This window comes from Paralichthys olivaceus, chromosome 4, assembly GCF_024713975.1.
Source record: "Paralichthys olivaceus isolate ysfri-2021 chromosome 4, ASM2471397v2, whole genome shotgun sequence".
NCBI lineage: Eukaryota > Metazoa > Chordata > Actinopteri > Pleuronectiformes > Paralichthyidae > Paralichthys > Paralichthys olivaceus.
This window is the reverse complement of record NC_091096.1, coordinates 27,442,686-27,461,837: the sequence shown is the minus strand read 5'-3', so window position 1 is coordinate 27,461,837 and position 19,152 is coordinate 27,442,686. Positions and strand designations below refer to the sequence as shown.

The 19,152-nt window shown below is 37.9% G+C and overlaps 1 long non-coding RNA gene across 1 annotated transcript; it reads right to left on the bottom strand.

Annotated features, from left to right (window-relative positions):
* Positions 1-202: 202 nt before the first annotated feature.
* Positions 203-13,871, bottom strand: LOC138407353 (uncharacterized). The gene is made up of 6 exons (XR_011240778.1): positions 13,709-13,871; positions 13,205-13,347; positions 11,119-11,305; positions 9,594-9,780; positions 1,522-1,695; positions 203-755 (listed from the first exon to the last, which is right to left on the bottom strand). It is a non-coding gene; the product is annotated as an uncharacterized lncRNA (long non-coding RNA).
* Positions 13,872-19,152: the final 5,281 nt, after the last annotated feature.

Here is a 19,152-nt window from a genome sequence, read left to right as displayed (position 1 = left end):
TACGGATCACATTATAGCGTGACGAGTTGATTTGATGAAATGAGGAAAATATGTGTATGCCACACATATACACGCCATATGGAATGGGAGAGAGCGAACAAGAGAGAGCGAGCGCGGGAAGGATGAGAGACGGTGAAGGCAGCAGGAGCAGAGGAACAGGTTGTGGTGTCAATTTCTGTGAAACAAGCACAAAGTCAAACACTTCTTTCTGAAAGTTTAATTCAGCATCTGCAGATGGACTCATTAGTACACATCACCTGAATGACATACACAAATGAGCAAAGAACATAGGAGAATCTGTGTTCTTATAACTCGCAGCCCCCTCCCACTAAGCATGCAAAGGTATTTATTACCCTCCTGTAGTTTCACTCAGTGGAGGAGACATCCTGTCCGTTTGTTTACATGTTCTGTGGATGACCCCTCTGTGAGACCCCAGTTATTTGACCCCAATCAGAGATACCATGAGAAGCCATAAAACTCAAGTCTCTTAAGCCACCATCGTAAACCTTAAGGTTGCCCTTTCAGATAAACAATTTGGTGAACCATTTGGTAAGTCCTCCACATACAATAATAATAATAATAAAGGCTGCAGCGTCTCAAGATCAAGCGGAGCTCCCATGTGTTGTTTTCCAATTGCTGGTGAAAGTGAAGGGGGTTAACCCCGAAGTGAGCAACATCACCTTTGGCCCTGGATGGAACACACCTCTGGCTATGACGGTGAGCTGAAGCAGGAACGGTTAACAAGAGGAAAATGACTGAAAGAAAGTGTGAAAGACATTCACAGATTCAGACATTTTTGATCAATAGCACATTATCAAATTACATTGTGAAACCTTTCATGTAATGCAATAACTTTATTACAATTTCCCTTTTTCCAAATTAACAACTGAGACGATCCCTCATGCGAGTAGTTTAATAATTAATACCACGGCCATTTTGTACTCTTCTTCAACTCCTCTTTAGCCATCTTTCACACTTTACTGCAATAATCTCCACCTGTCATCTGCTTGAAGACATTTCATCATATCAACCAGAAACATGTCACGCTATAATGTGATCCGTATAACGTTATTGAAAATGTATAAAACAACCCACTTGAGAACAAACAGTTATGATCTGTTATATATAGTATGCTTGAGTGTTGTTATATAGTATTGTTTGCAGATGCTATGAATGTGTTGTTAATTTTATGACACTCAGCCCACATTTATAGGTTGGTGTGTGCATAATATGAAGTGGAAAATATGTTCATGAAAGAAGAAAACAGATATTATTTTTGTACAGTTTACTGAATATATTGCGATACAACTGCTGAATTAATCATTGTTATTATTATCCCATCACCTATTCAATTCAATTAAATTTTATTTGTATAGCGCCAAATGATAATATATATTATCTCAAGGAACTTTACATAGAAGGTCAAGACCTTAAAATATTGCTTAATATAGAGAAACCTAACAGTTCCCACAATGAGCAAGCACTTTGGCAACTGTGAAGAGTAAAAACTACCTCACTTACAGGGAGACACCTCTAGCAGAACCAGGCTCAATGTGGACGGTCATCTGCCTCTACTGGTTGGGGTGGACACGCTATTTCCCGGGGTGCCAGAGACTCGGGACTTTGGCTACCCCCCCATTTTCAGGGGTGCTCTTTCCGTTGGTGGCAGTGGCCGGCAGCTATGACCTTCGGTCCCTGAGATATTCAGGGAAAAACACTCTCCATTATAAGCGAATGGGACGGTCAGTAGTGAATGAAGCAGCAGTAGCAGCAGCACAAGAAACCCATATTACTACTATATTATTATAAATATGATTATTATATAGTGTTATTATTATTACATACACACAGAGAGATCAAAGTGTGTTGTTATTATTACATTATTACATACTGTTGTTAACAATCACACAACCATCATGTCATCAGTACGGTTACCATTAGTAGTAGTAGTAGAAGTACAAGTATTTCATTCTATTGTTGTATTTCATTCTATTGTCGTATTTCATTTGATTGTATTATGTATTGTATTTTAATGCAATAAAATCGATGTATTCAAGGCGTTGTCCTGTGTGGCAAAATAAAACATGGATTTAAAACATCACACCAAAAAGCACCAACAGCAGCAGCAACAACAACAACAAATAAAGTGAAAAATAAATGAAAATGATAATGATAGGGGACGGTCAGGAGTGAAAAAGTGTGGAGGTCCAAATCGTTCCTCCGGAATAGTGTTAGGAGCACGTTTGTAGTGGTGGATTTTTTTTGGAGAGCATCACATTTATATTTATACTGTAATTCGGTTCACATTGCCATATTTCTATTGATATTCCACTGATAATTCTGTTTCTATTTATAACGTTCATTTGGTTCATCCCGCCATATCTGCAATATTTATACTCTTGATATCATCTAGATTTGCCACTGCCTGTTTCTATCTTTGAATGACTTGTATTTTTGATATTTTATATTTCATGTTGAATGCTGTTTGCACCGGGGATGAGAAGGAAACACTATTTCAATTCTCTGTATGTCCTGCACATATGGCATTATTGATCATAAAGTTGACTTGACTTGAACACTGATAAAGTTGATTCAAGATGTTGAAGCTTAAAAAAACGGTTGTGATCTGTGGTCAATGACCGCCAACTGGTGGACAAAAAAACCCATTGCACCCACCTGATCAAGTCACAATCCCCATGATTCCCACACTCACAAAGCATTAAAAAGCAGTGATTTTGAGTGCAAATCCAATGGAAATGCAGTCAGTGGAAGCCAAAGACTATTGTTAGCCGAAGTCAAGTGTTTTAGTGTTTCATCTTGGACAGGGCCGAGTGGCTGAATGTTTTTTTTTCCAATGAAGCAGCAGCAGAAGCACAACACATATTTCTAATATATTATTATAAATATTATCATTATATAGTATTATTGTTACATACTGTTGTTAACAATCACAATAGCATCATGTCATCAGTATACTCACCATAACTAGTAGTAGTAGAACAAGTATTTCATTTTATTGTTGTATTTCATTCTATTGTGTTTTGTAATGTATTTTGGGGGGATGTCTTGCTCACACGTGTTCCTATTTATCGTGGTTAAAACAAAACGTCTGAGAATCTCAGTGTATTTACCATTTTTTGGTTATTTTTGGAGTATGTTTTAAAATATTTTTTTTAATTTAAGGGAAATCCTTATTGGGACAGTAATTTGTTTATGATTCCAACTTTTTTTAGGATTGGTGGTTGATATAAGGGAAATGAATGGAGAAAAATTCATTACATATATATATATAAAATATCTCCTTATTAATTAATTCGTATATTTAAAAAAAAAAATTCATAAAAGTGATTTGGTTTGGAATCCTCCTTTTCATATTTTTTTATACCATTCATATAATAAGGGTAGCAGAGTCGGGGAGAGAAGCCTGTCTGGGCTAAGCCCTCCCCCGCCTGTTCGGGCTGTGAACTCTGCCTCCCCCTACTCCCTCACTTTCATGAGGGAAGAGAGGTGAGGAAAGTGATTTTGTTTAAAAAAATGTCTAACTTTTTTAGGAATTGTTTCAATTGATTTAAATTAAATTGGATGAATAATATTAATAGTAATAATAATGATAATAATAATAAAAAATAATAATGTATGGGTACATGTATATACACATACAACTATATATGTACATATATACACACACACCCACATATATAAAATAATATGTTTATTTATTCCATCTTGTTTTATAACTATTTTTGTTTTATTTGTGTTGATACAGTTACATTTTGTTCTGTTGTTGCCTTTTAACTGAAGTGCCAGTATGTATGACATGTGTCAGATCAGCCTATGTTGTGGTGGCTGGTCATTATCCTGTCTGGTCAACAGACTGAGGCCCCTGCTGAAGAAATACAGAGTCACTGTGTACTTGTCTGGCCATGACCACAATCTGCAGGTATGTAAGTGAGTGCACGCTCAATCATAAAAAATATCATGTGTACATAGATTCATCAAGGAAGTGTATCTCAGTGTGTTGTTATTTGTCTGTCTGTCTCTTTGACAGTTATTTATTCTTTTTCATATCCCACTTATCACACTGTGTTTGAGAAGAGTATGTGCAAGATTGTCCCTCTCTGTACAGGCGGTGGCATTCACTAGTGGGTGCTACAAAGACTGTACTTGTTGATAGTTCAAAGCTAGTTGGCATCATTTTCTGGCACCAAGACTGGCATGTGCCCACATTACACAATCACAGGTTTTATACATTTCCAAAAATTAGAAACCATCCAGATAGTTATTGGGTTAAATGATACTTTGTTTCATTGGATATTACTGGTCAATATAATTAGTCATAAAGATGAAATCTTATTTATTTTATATGAGCACAGTGTTGACATATTGTTCCAGGAAGATGAGCATTTGTTTTTCCTGCAGTAGTATAACTTACAGTCCAACAATTGGCTTCAACTTATCTCAATGAAGTAAATGATTGCACAATGTGATGGCTACTGAGTAAAGACAGCATTAAGAATGGTACACTGTAAGCCTTATCTTCACTATGCAAGTCTGTATGGCACAAAATGACCGTAAAAAAACTAAAGTCACTGCACAACAGAAGCAGAAAGGGAGGGGGGATTGAAAAGATCGAAACAATAACATAGAATGATACACTGTGATGGAATATCTGGTAACTTCATCTACCACTTGTATGATATGGTTTTATATTTAATTTTATAATTACCTCAACATTATGAAGTGATCTGTGTGTCTGTAAAACACGTTGGAGCAAGAGGAATCTACTGTGCAACGTGAGTGTTGAAGTCTAAGCATACAGATGTGTTGATTGTCAATATGTGTGTGTCAGTGTAAGAGGGAATCAATGTGCTGCATAAAGCCCTACAATGAAATAAGATTGGAAACAAGTGGTGGATATGAGAACAGTTCAATCAGGAGAGACTTTAACTTGACAGTTGAATAATTTTTTTTATTTCTATGCAATTAAGTCTTTTGGCATTTTGACCCCTATGTGATGTCATCGGCATCAGAGGGGTTGATGGAGAAATAATTATGAATGACTCTGCTGGACTGGACCATGGCTTCGGATTAAACTGGAGGAGATTGGGTTGAAGGGGAGTTACAGCGGATCACTAATGACAGCTGACTGCCGGGGAGAGGAGAAAGGATTTCAAATTTGATCACAACCGCACGACTGGCTGGATAAGATTGTGGCAATATCTGAATGGCCATTCAAAATGCCCACAATCAGCTGATTAATAAGAAGAAATATATATAGAGAGATAGATTTGTGAGTAATTGAATATTTCAAATTTCAAATTTATATAGCACAGTATCACAACAAGCAGTTGTCTAAGGGTGCTGCACAAAAGTCCAAGTCCAAGAAGAAACACAAAATCCAACTTGTTCCACACCGAGCAAGCATGAGCAACAGCGGGGAGGAAAAACTCCCAGGTGTAAGAAACCTCCGGCAGAACTGGGCTCTGTGTGGACGGCCTCTGCCAGGAACGGTTTATGAGAAAGTCTTCCTGAATTATACTGCGCAGCTTCATGTTGCAGCTGAATACCCCTCAGCTTACCCTCCTCTTCCAAACATGAAAGAGAACCTGTGGCAACCTTCACTTGTCATAAAAACTCAAGAGGCGTTTAGTTTGTCCAGTTTTTACTACTGTAAAAACATGGCGGCCTCTGTAGAGAGGACCTGCTCCCCATGTAAATATAAAGTATTTAAATATAGATGGCTCATTCTAAGAAAACAACAATCGTACAATTTAGATAAAACACACTAGTGAAAACATCACTAGGATTACTTTGTATTCAGTTTCTGCTCCCTTTCACCTAAATCTTACACACTGAACCTTTAATGAATTTTGTCGCTGTATCTTGGTCTAATTGAGCACAACATTGATGCCTTTAATGCTGTCTGTCTCTGTATTTTTAACAGTTCATCAGTGAGGATGATGGGAGCTCATATGTAGTCAGTGGGAGTGGGGTGGTCAGCGATCCTGACACCACTCACAAGGACAGTGTTCCTCAGTCCTGGCAGCTCTACTCCAGTCCTGTCAAACACACAATAGGAGGCGTGGCTTACTTCCAGGTCACTGAGCATAAGATGACAGTCACCTTCATGCAGACTAACGGGAAATGTGTTTACCGCACAGAGCTGCCAACACGTATAGTCAGAAGTAATGGAATGCTCTAAAACTGAAGATATGATTACTGATATCTTTGGGCGATGGCATGTTACTATTAAGTGAAATGTGTATATATTAAGTGTATATTCATAGTTTTTTGTACTGTATGTAATGTTTTACACATGTAACAAAATATAAACTGTTTTATGTCTTTTGTTGTGCATTGTATTTCATGATGGAGGCCTCAATGTGCAGGATGAATTATAGCTCTACTTGCATACAAGTAAGTAGTAGAGCAATAGTAGAGCCAAGTAGAGCATTGTTAGGTTTGCAACCAAAACATCTGCTCTGCCATTTTCACTCAAAATTGGACCAAATTAATATTTGATTGTCATATTACTGCTTTTATTTGTTCAAGTTTTTATTTACTTTGCTTGCTTTTCAGTCAAAGCACTTCCGTTTTTTAAAGTGCTATATGAATAAAGTGTATTACTAGTAGTAGTAGTAGTATCAATATTATTATTATAGTATTCAAGTTAGTTTACTATGAGTGACTACAACAAGTTTCTGGAATCAGTGTGGGCGCCCATCTGCCTTGACTAGAGGAGAATAATGGAGGAGAGGAGAGATGAGTGGATAAGAGAGGAAAGAGGAGAGAGAGAGAGAGAGAGAGAGAGAGACAGAGAGAGACTGTTGTCATAAAAATATAAATATAATGAATAGTGATACATTGAGATGCAATTATATTATTAATAATAACAGTTTATCATCATCATCATAATCATAATATGGTGGTAGTATTAGTAGTGAAATTTGGAGAGAGAGGGAGAGAGATAGAGAGATGGAAGCACAAACAATGGACTTTAGTTACATGAAGTAATATGATAAAAATATGGGGCCACAGGCACAGTTCAGTGCATGTTGGGAGTTGTAGAAGAAAATTGTTGTTGTTTTCTCTATTTCTTTTGATATTTTTATGCACCTTTCAAGTTCCTGCTTTTCTTCATGACATCGATCTTTGTGTTTACTGTATCTACTTTCCCAGGAGGATGGCTTTTGAGACAGCTTTCCTGATTACATGTTGTTATGGCCTGGCTGGCTGAGACCATAACAATAATAATAATAAATGTATTTATACATAAAATGCAGCTAAAATGTATTATCATAGCAACAGGTCTTGAGTTGTTTCTTAAAACTATCAACAGAAGAAGCATGTCTGATGTGTGGTGGGAGTTTGTTCCAAACCTTTGGATAGCATAGCATAGGAAAGCATAGCAAGAGAAAGCTGCTTCCCCAAACCTTCTATAGTTTGTTTTGGGGACATTGAGCAAGCCCGCTGTAGACCTGAGGGAATGATTCGTAACATATTCCGATAAACAGTCAGAGATGTATGACGGTGCTGTACCATTAAGAGAATTAAAAACAAGTAAAATAATTTTAAAATCAATCCTCAGTGATGCTAGAAGCCAGTGTAAAGACACTAAAATAAGAGTAATATGGAATCTTTTCCTATTTCTCATTAAAACCATGGCTGCTGAATTTTGCAAAAGCTGTAGGCGATCAATGGATTTTTTCGGTAATCCTAAATATAGTGCATTACAGTAGTCCAGGCGAGAAAGTATAAAAGCATGAATCAACTTTTTGGCAGTTTCCAAAGTGGTACATTCTTACTCTTGCAATGTTTCTTAAATGATAAAAGGCAATCTTTGTGACATTGTTTATGTGTAGATTAAAATCTAGTCCTGAGTAACACCCAGGTTCTTTATTTTTGATTTGTTTTGCTGCTCCAACTTTGCCGATAATCTTTTGTCCTTGAACATCAGTACCAATTACAAGATTTTCAGTTTTAAAACAAAAAAGAAATTCAACTGATAAGGCTGACAGGAACTGAATTCCAGACCAAAACAAGATCAAATTAATGCTACAGAAATCAAAACTCATCTGAATGGCAGGATGAGCATGGCTATTATTATATGAGGCAGTGGCCAGCTACCTCTACTTCACTGATGGCCCCCAGCTCCAGCCTAAGCAGGATCTTGCAACACAAGACACACAAGCAAGTATACCTAGGCAAGATGCTGAACCCCAAATTGCCCTTCATTGAAAAAAAAACTGTATGAATATGTGTGTGAATGGGTGAATTGCAAACTGTATTGTAAAGTGCTTTGAGTGATCATCAAGACTAGAAAGGTGCTACATAAATACAAACCATGCACAAGCTCTCACATCACAGTGTGAATTCAATTTACTTGAACCCCCGATGCATACAGATATGCCACATCAGCACGGGTGCTGAAGGTGTTTATCACATGACTTAGTGAATGATTGGAGCATAATTGTATAATAAATTAGCCTGTCCAGGACTTCCTGGAGTTGTATTCACATTTATTTTCACAGAGACCCCTCCATCGGCAAAGAGATGAGTAGATAATGAGTGAATTTTCTTTTTGCGTTGAACTATCCATTTAAGTGATGATTCAAAACCTAAACTCTGAATGTTGACCATTAGAATGAATTGTACCGCCTTGTGTGATGTCTCTCCCCACTCTGCAGTGAGTCAAACACATCTGAACAAGCCACAACATTTTTATTCTTTCACAGAATTCCCCAAGCGGTCGACAGGTAACAAATGCATGGACTACTTTTTCAGCATTCTTTGAGACGAGATGTTTCTCATTTTCATATTTTGTAGGTGGAAGAAGGCTGTCCCAGAGGCTTGTTTTCATGTAACTCCAAGGTTCCCCACAGTAAAGCTGGGGGCCAGGCTTAAGCCATGCAAGATAACTGGGTTCAGACCTCTTTATATACAGTCTATGGTTCAGACAATGTTTCTCTGAGACATTTAAGTACTTCTCTTTTGTTTGCCGTAAACCATATTATATTGTATGGCATCAAGATGTAATTATCTGTAGAAATGTCAGTCTGTGAATGTAACAAATGGTTTCATTTGAGGTTTAATTGATGGGTGCAGAATGGCCCTGAAACACGATATTTCCTTTGATTACTATCCTACCTCATTATCTCTACCTTCAGTGTGGCTCTTCATATTGTAGGCATGGACAAGGCTATTCTTAATTCTTGGTTATTTACCCAAATTTGTAAAAGACTATGGTTTATCTTTTCTACTTTGTATTTGTATTTTGGTTTTCTTACATGATGCCCATGGGTGATCGTGACCATCTCATTGCTGAATATTAGTTGAGAAACCTTATTGTTGTTTCTATCTTGGCATAGAAATTGCGTTATCTCCCTGCTAAAATTTGTAGAATCAACAAAGTGCATTCTGTCCACTTTACTCTTTGGATTGACTAAATGAAAATAATGAAGTTAATCTGGGTAACTTTACAGCTTTAACTGTAACTGGTGAGATAGTAGTAATATGTGTCAGTTGTGCTGCTGCTGCTGCTTCAATCATTTCAGCTTTAAATACCTCGGGGTCCACTTCAGTGACGACCTCACCTGGACATTAAACGCCACACAGCTAGTCATGAAGGCTCAAAAGCGGCTGTACTTCCTGAGGAGGCTGAGGAAGTTTGGGATGACTCCTAAGATCCTCAGCAACTTCTACAGCTGCATCATTGAGAGCATATTGACCAGCTGCATCACCGTGTGGTACGACAGCACATCTACTATGGACCGCAAACGCCTGCAGAGAGTGGTGAAGACAGCAGAAAAAATCATCAAGAACTCACTCACATTTACCACCGCAGGCAGGGTTCACAGGAGAGCTGCCTCCATTATTAAACTATTTCCACTTGCACAGTTTACATTTACATTGCATACATTTGCACTGCTCAGTTTTGCAAAATCCTCACCCTATTCACCTCATTACCCTTGTTTTCACCTTACTCTTAAACATGTTTCATATTCTTATTGTATTTGATGTCAATATTGTATTTGAATGTCAATTTTGGTCGGCTGGTTTCCCAGAAAGGACAGCACAAGAATTTCAATTCACAGGGAACGTGTGTGTTCTCGTGTGTATTGGAGAGTAAAAATTGTTGAATCTTGAATTGGCAAGAAAACATTCAGCCACTCAGCCCTTTATGGAATAGTTTGGACATGGTTACAGACAAATAACAAAGGCAGTGTCCAAGATGAAACACTAAAACACTTGACTTCTGCTAACAATAGTCTTTGGTTTCCACTGACTGCATTTCCATTGGATTTGCACTCAAAATCATTGCTTTTTAATGCTTTGTGAGTGTAAAAAATAATGGGGATTGTGACTTGATTAGGTGGGTGCAATGGTTTTTTCCGTCCACTAGATGGAGGTCATTGACCACGGATCACAACAGTTTTTCCAAGATTCAACATCTTGAATCAACTTTTTCAGTGTTCAAGTCAGGTCAACTTTATGATCAATAATGCCATATGTGCAGGACATACAGAGAATTGAAATAGCGTTTCCCTCTTATCCCTGGTGCAAACAGCATTCAACATGAAATATAAAATATCAAAAATAGAAGTCATTCAAAGATTTAACAGGCAGTGGCAAATCTAGACCATATCAAGAGTATAAATATGGCTGATATGGCGGGATGAACAGAATGAATGGTATAAATATAAACAGAATTATCAGTGGAATATAAATATGGCAGTATGAACAGAATTACAGTACTAATATAAATGTGATGCTCTCCCAAAAATATCCAGCACTACAAACCACCACCACCACGACTACAAATAACCTGAAACGTGCTCCTAACACTATTCTGGAGGAACGATTTGGGCCTCCACACTTGGTGAAATTTTAACTACCGACCATCCCATTCGCTTATAATGGGGAGTGTTTTTCCCTGAATATCTCAGGGACCGAAGGTCATAGCTGCCGGGCACTGCCACCGACAGAAAGAGCACCCCTGAAAATGGGGGGGGGGGGTTTGCCAAAGTAATAATATAGTAGTAATATGTGTCAGTTGTGCTGCTGCTTCAATCAATTCAGCTTTAAATACCTCGGGGTCCACTTCAGTGACAACCTCACCTGGACATTAAACGCCACACAGCTAGTCATGAAGGCTCAACAGCGGCTGTACTTCCTGAGGAGGCTGAGGAAGTTTGGGATGACTCCTAAGATCCTCAGCAACTTCTACAGCTGCATCATTGAGAGCATATTGACCAGCTGCATCACCGTGTGGTACGACAGCACATTTACTATGGACAGCAAACGCCTGCAGAGAGTGGTGAAGACAGCAGAAAAAATCATCAACAACTCACTCACATTTACAACCGCAGGCAGGGTTCACAGGAGAGCTGCCTCCATTATTAAACTATTTCCACTTGCACAGTTTACATTTACATTGCATACATTTGCACTGCTCAGTTTTGCAAAATCCTCACCCTATTCACCTCATTACCCTTGTTTTCACCTTACTCTTAAACATGTTTCATATTCTTATTGTATTTGATGTCAATATTGTATTTGAATGTCAATTTTGGTCGGCTGGTTTTCCAGAAAGGACAGCACAAGAATTTCAATTCACAGGGGAAGGTGTTTTCTCCTGTGATGAACAATTTGGTCAACCATTTGGTCAGTCCTCCACATACATCTCTGTTTATGCAATTATACACACACAAATGTAAAATTTCCATTACAGTGCTAAAAGTGTTAAGAGCTTAGCAGGGATCAGTGAGGATGAGGTCGTATTTAAAGGGACCGCTTTGGTGAGAGAATGGGCTGTGATTGACTGACGAGCACCCATAAACCTATCGGTATAGCTGAGCACATGACTCCGTGTCCTGCATGAACTAACACAATGCTTCATTAATCACAATTCTAGTTCAGGATTTCCACAATGACATTCTAACTTTAAACTTCATTTCAGGTATCTTGAATTGAGGCAAATTAAAGCTGACCTTGAATTATGAGCAGTCACAATCAAATTGTCATACATCACAAATCATAAACTGGATTTATTTTCATAATTAATTATGGATACAATTCCAAGGTATGTTGCAGAAATCTGGAATGGATATCTATATCATTGAGCACTGTACAAGAAGACAAGTAAATTATTTTTAAATAAACAGCATGGAACATGGAAATGTTACTACATGTTCTACTGAATAAGGGATCAGCCAAATGCTATCCGTAATACAAACAGCCATCATCAGGGACATAGTCATCAGAGAGATCATAGTTAATGTTCATCCCAAGGTACTTGTAGTTCTTTACAAAGTCTACCACCTGCCCCTTGATGATAGTACTCTGAGAGTTTGAGGGCTGATGCCTATAACTCATGTCCTTGGTTTTTGTCACATTTAGTAGTAAAAATGCAGTCACAGCAATACAGATTCACAATCCACAATGGGACCATGGCTGTTCTCATCCGCATGGAGGAGACTGACTGTCACAGAGTCATCAGCAAGTTTGAAAAGTAATCTGTTGTCAAGTGTTCCGGTCTCTCGCCTCCCCCTCCCCACTGTTTCTCTGCTCACCCCAACCAGTAGAGGCAGATGACCGTCCACATTGAACCTGGTTCTGCTAGAGGTTTCTCCCTGTAAGTGAGGGAGTTTTCACTCTTCACAGTCACCAAAGTGCTTGCTCATTGTGGGAACTGTTAGGTTTCTCTATATTAAACAATATCTTAATGTCTTGACCTTCTATGTAAAGCTCCTTGAGATAATGTATATTATCATTTGGCGCTATACAAATAAAATTTAATTGAATTTGTAGCACCGGTATCACACCACTTACTGCGCCACTGGACCAGTTCTAGGTTCTAAGGAGTGGGAAGCAAGAATAATCACACCAGAGACCGTTGCTCTAAGTACAAAAGGCTGGCAATTTACTGAATGCAAAACACACATATAAACATATAAAATACAGTACACAAAACAAAACAAATACCCTGCAGGTTCCTAATACTAAGGCAAGTATAACTGAAAAGAGTATTTCACTCTTTCCTTTCGTTCTTTAGTTCTCCTAGTTTATTTCAGTAAAGCTAATCTAAGTTAAATTAGACCAGTCTTTTTTCTCCTCAATTCGATTTAGTCCGAAAATAATAATAAATCAATCTGTTCAGTTCACACTACTTCCTGATACTCCTACCACTCTGGCAGCGAGTCACCATGAACCGAAGATTTCCTCACTGGCGCGAAGGAGTAGATGAGTTGAAGGTGAAGGTCTGGGTCTGGCTCGCCATCTTGAATCCCGTCTGTGTGTGCACAGTCCTTGCTCCGACCCAGCTTCAAACCGAGCAAAAAACCTGACCTGTGTCACATGTCGTAAACACAAATAATCTCTTTTTAAATCCTCAAATCACACAAATAAATGTTTCACAGTTTCTGAGTTGTAACGTTACTGCCACGGTGTTTTTTCGTCTCAAAATGGCAGCGGAGCGGTCTCTTTCAACTCACGGCTCCGTCTCCCACACAAACTACAGCGCATACCTTTCATTTATACAGCTTACACACACTTTTGTAACATTCACAGTCTTCATAAACCCAAAAAATTAACTGATAAACAGGTTATGACGGAGCATTTCCTTGTGAATAGCTACGTTTTTAGCATTAGCTTTCCGCTAAAAAGGTACAACGCAGCAAAATTGCAAGAAAATAAACACAAAACTCACCAAAACCGGTGTGACTTAGTTCTCATAAAATCCCCGTCAGTTCCCGACCAGGTAAGTTATATTTTCCAACTGCAAAATCAACTTTTTTCACTCTTTTTCTGCTTATTAATCGCAGCTCGTTTTTCTCCGTTTTCTCCTCTGCTCTCTCCCTCAGGTCTCTGCTGCAGCATCACGCAGGCGCTGCGTTGAGTGTCACTAGTCCCTTAAAGGGGCAGGCATGGAATTTCTGTCAGCATACTTTTAATCTTAACCAGAAACATGTCGCGCTATAATGTGATCCGTATAACGTTATTAAAAATGTATAAAACAACCCACTTGAGAACAAACACAGTTAAGGTCTGTTGTTATATAGATAGTATGCTTGAGTGTTGTTATATATTATTGTTTGCAGATGCTATGAATGTGTTGTTAATTTATGACACTCAGCCCACATTTATAGGTTGGTGTGTGCATAATATGAAGTGGAAAATATGTTCATGAAAGAAGAAAAAACATATTATTATTTTTGCACAGTTTACTGAATATATTGCGATACTACTGCTCAATTAATTATTGTTATTATTTTCCCATCACCTATTCAATTCAATTCAATTTTATTTGTATAGCGCCAAATGATAATATATATTATCTCAAGGAACTTTACATAGAAGGTCAAGACCTTCAAATCTTGCTTAATATAGAGAAACCTAACAGTTCCCACAATGAGCAACCACTTTGGCAACTGTGAAGGGTAAAATCTACCTCACTTACAGGGAGACACCTCTAGCAGAACCAGGTTCAATGTGGACGGTCATCTGCCTCTACTGGTTGGGGAGAGCAGAGAAACAGTGGTGAGGGGGAGGCGAGAGACCGGAACACTTGAGCAACATCAGGTATCAGCTGATATAATAATAATAATAATAATATAATAATAATATAATAATTAATTAAGTATTGTTGTTAATAATAATAATAATAATAATAATGATGATAATAATAATAGTTGTTCTCCTTCAGTTCTGGAGTCAGAGATGCCTGCAATGAGAGAGAGATAGAGACAGAGGGACATGGGAGAAAAAAGACACGTCAATGGCATAGTAATTGATATTTATTAAAATAAATAAATGAGTGTGTGTGTGTGTGTGTGTGTGTCGGTTAGAGTTAGGGGTTAGGGGTTAGGGTTAGGGTTAGGTAAGAATAATTTCCCGGGGTGCCAGAGACTCGGGACTTTGGCCACCCCCCCATTTTCAGGGGTGCTCTTTCCGTTGGTGGCAGTGGCCGGCAGCTACGACCTTCGGTCCCTGAGATATTCAGGGAAAAACACTCTCCATTATAAGCGAATGGGACGGTCAGTAGTGAATGAAGCAGCAGTAGCAGCAGCACAACAGACCCATATTACTACTATATTATTATAAATATGATTATTATATAGTGTTATTATTATTACATACACACAGAGAGATCCAAAGTGTGTTGTTATTATTACATTATTACATACTGTTGTTAACAATCACACGACCATCATGTCATCAGTACGGTTACCATTAGTAGTAGTAGTAGAAGTACAAGTATTTCATTCTATTGTTGTATTTCATTCTGTTGTTGTATTTCATTCTATTGTTGTATTTCATTCTATTGTCGTATTTCATTTGATTGTATTATGTATTGTATTTGAATGCAAGAAAATCGATGTATTCAAGGCATTGTCCTGTGTAGCAAAATAAAACATGGATTTAAAACATCACACCAAAAAGCAGCAACAGCAGCAGCAACAACAACAACAAATGAAGTGAACAATAAATAAAAATGATAATGATAGGGGATGGTCAGGTGTGAAAAAGTGTGGAGGTCCAAATCGTTCCTCCAGAATAGTGTTAGGAGCACGTTTGTAGTGGTGGATTTTTTTGGAGAGCATCTCATTTATATTTATACTGTAATTCTGTTCACATTTCTATTGATATTCCAATGATAATTCTGTTTCTATTTATACCGTTCATTCGGTTCATCCCGCCATATCTGAAATATTTATACTCTTGATATCATCTAGATTTGCCACTGCCTGTTTATATCTTTGAATGACTTGTATTTTTGATATTTTATATTTCATGTTGAATGCTGTTTGCACCGGGGATAAGAGGGAAACACTATTTCAATTCTCTGTATGTCCTGCACATATGGCATTATTGATCATAAAGTTGACTTGACTTGAACACTGATAAAGTTGATTCAAGATGTTGAAGCTTGAAAAAACGGTTGTGATCTGTGGTCAATGACCTCCATCTGGTGGACAAAAAAAAACGTTTCACCCCCCTGATCAAGTCACAATCCCCATGATTCCCACACTCACAAAGCATTAAAAAGCAGTGATTTTGAGTGCAAATCCAATGGAAATGCAGTCAGTGGAAGCCAAAGACTATTGTTAGCCGAAGTCAAGTGTTTTAGTGTTTCATCTTGGACAGGGCCGAGTGACTGAATGTCTTTTTTTCCAATGAAGCAGCAGCAGAAGCACAACACATATTTCTAATATATTATTATAAATATTATCATTATATAGTATTATTGTTACATACTGTTGTTAACAATCACAATAGCATGATGTCATCAGTTTACTCACCATAAGTAGTAGTAGAACAAGTATTTCATTTTATTGTTGTATTTCATTCTATTGTGTTTTGTAATGTATTTTGGGGGGAAGTCATGCTCACATGTGTTCCTATTTATCGTGGTTAAAACAAAACGTCTGAGAATCTCAGTGTATTTACCATTTTTTAGTTAATTAGTGGATAAAATATATTTGTAAAGTTTAATTCTAATTGTTTGAGAGTGGGATGTGTATTTTAGGAGAAAAAATTATTTTAAAGTTGTAAAAAATTCATAAGTAATTGAAATTTCTGATTATGTTTTAAAATATTTTTTTTAATTTTAGGGAAATCCTTATTGGGATAGTAATTTGTTTATGATTCCACCTTTTTTTTAGGATTGGTGGTTGATATAAGGGAAATGAATGGAGAAAATTTCATTATTTAATCAACTCCCATGATCCTTTGGGAGTAGTGGAGCCAACGTTATTTTTATCAAGTTTAAAACTTGTTGTTGTATGTAAAATATTGTTTATAATCTAGTTTGAGTTGTAAAATAGAATTAGGAATAAAATTCAAAATATCTCCTTATTAATTATTTCGTATATTTAAAAAAAAAAAATTCATGAAAGTGATTTGGTTTGGAATCCTCCTTTTCATATTTTTTTTATACCATTCATATAATAAGGGTAGCAGAGCCAGGGAGAGAAGCCTGCCCGGGCTAAGCGCTCCCCTGCCTGTTCGGGCTGTGAACTCTGCCTCCCCCTACTCCCTCACATTCATGAGGGAAGAGAGGTGAGGAAAGTGATTTTGTTTAAAAAAATGTCTAACTTTTTTAGGAATTGTTTCAATTGATTTAAATTAAATTGGATAAATAATATTAATAGTAATAGTAATAATAATAATAATAATAATGATAATGATAATGATAATGATAATGATAATGATAATGATAATAATAAAAAAAAATGTATGGGTACATATATATACACATACAACTATATATGTACATATATACACACACACACACACATATATAAAATAATATGTTTATTTATTCCATCTTGTTTCATAACTATTTTTGTTTTATTTGTTTAAAGGGGAGAATCTGCTCCAGGTTTGTTCTGGCCACAGTCATGAACAGAACCTGTTGGTTCCATTCTTTGGCTTACGGCCTTGAGCATTAGTCCTGTGTTTGTCATCATTTTCATCCCCTTTTTAAAAATTTTTAAAATTTAAATTTAAAATGTCAATCATTAGGGTTAGGGAAAAGAGGGATTTGGTTAGGGTTAGGAAAAAGGGAATTGGTTAGGATTAGAGAAGGGGAAGTGGTTAGGGTTAGGATCTAGGGCTAGGTTAATGGTTAGGTTTAGGCATGGGGCCACTGGTTAGGATTAGGGGTTAGGGTTAGGGTTAGGGGGTTAGGGTTAGGTAAGGGGATAATAGCCGAGCGTGTCCGCTTCCGGCTCTGCGGACACGCTATTTCCCGGGGTGCCAGAGACTCGGGACTTTGGCTCCCCCCCCCCCATTTTCAGGGGTGCTCTTTCGGTTGGTGGCAGTGGCCGGCAGCTACGACCTAGGGTTGCGGAGATATGGGCGAAAAACGACTCCCCGTGATAAGCGAATGGGACGGTCAGGAGTGAAACAGTGTGGAGGCCCAAATCGCTCCTCCAGAATAGTGTTAGGAGCACGTTTCAGGTCATAAGGGTTAGGGCCCTCCCTGAGCACGAGCATCACATGTGGTGCAGACTGTAGCGGCTTTGCACAGAGAGATCCAAAGTGAACCGCTTTTGATAGGAAGCTCGTAGAAAGATGAAACCCACGTTCCCAGCAGCACAACAGACACATATTACTACTATATTATTATAAATGTGATCATTATATAGTGTTATTATTATTACATACACACAGACAGATTCAAAGTGTGTTACTATTATTACATTATTACATACTGTTGTTAACAATCACACGACCATCATGTCATCAGTATGGTAGTAGTAGTAGTACAAGTATTTCATTCTATGGTTGTATTTCATTCTATGGTTGTATTTCATTCTATGGTTGTATTTCATTCTATTGTTTTATTTCATTCTATTGTATTATGTATTGTATTTTAATGCAATAAAATCAATGTATTCAAGGCATTGTCCTTTGTAGCAAAATAAAACATGGATTGAAAACATCACACCAAACAGCAGCAACAGCAGCAGCAACAACAACAACAACAACAAACTAAGTGAACAATAAATGATCATGATAATGAATGCGACTGTCAGGAGTGAAAAAAGTGTGGAGGCCCAAATCGTTCCTCCAGAATAGTGTTAGGAGCACGTTTCAGGTCATTTGTAGTCGTGGTGGTGGTGGATTGTTTTTGGAGAGCATCCCATTTCTATTTCTACTGTAATTCTGTTCATATATCCATATTTCTATTGATATTCCACTGATAATTCTGTTTCTATTTAGACCGTTCATTCTGTTCATCCCGCCATATCTGCAATATTTATACTCTTGATATCATCTAGATTTGCCACTGCCTGTTTAGGGTTAGGGTTAGGGGTTAGGGGTTAGGGTTAGGGGTTAGGGGATAGGGTTAGGGGGTTAGGGTTAGGTAAGGGGATAATAGCCGAGTGTGTCCGCTTCCGGCTCTGCGGACACGCTATTTCCCGGGGTGCCAGAGACTTGGGACTTTGGCTTCCCCCCCCCCATTTTCAGGGGTGCTCTTTCCGTTGGTGGCAGTGGCCGGCAGCTATGCCCTACGGTTGCGGAGATATGGGTGAAAAACGACTCCACGTGATAAGCGAATGGGACGTTCGGGAGTGAAACAGTGTGGAGGCCCAAATTGCTCCTCCAGAATAGTGTTAGGAGCACGTTTCAGGTCATAAGGGT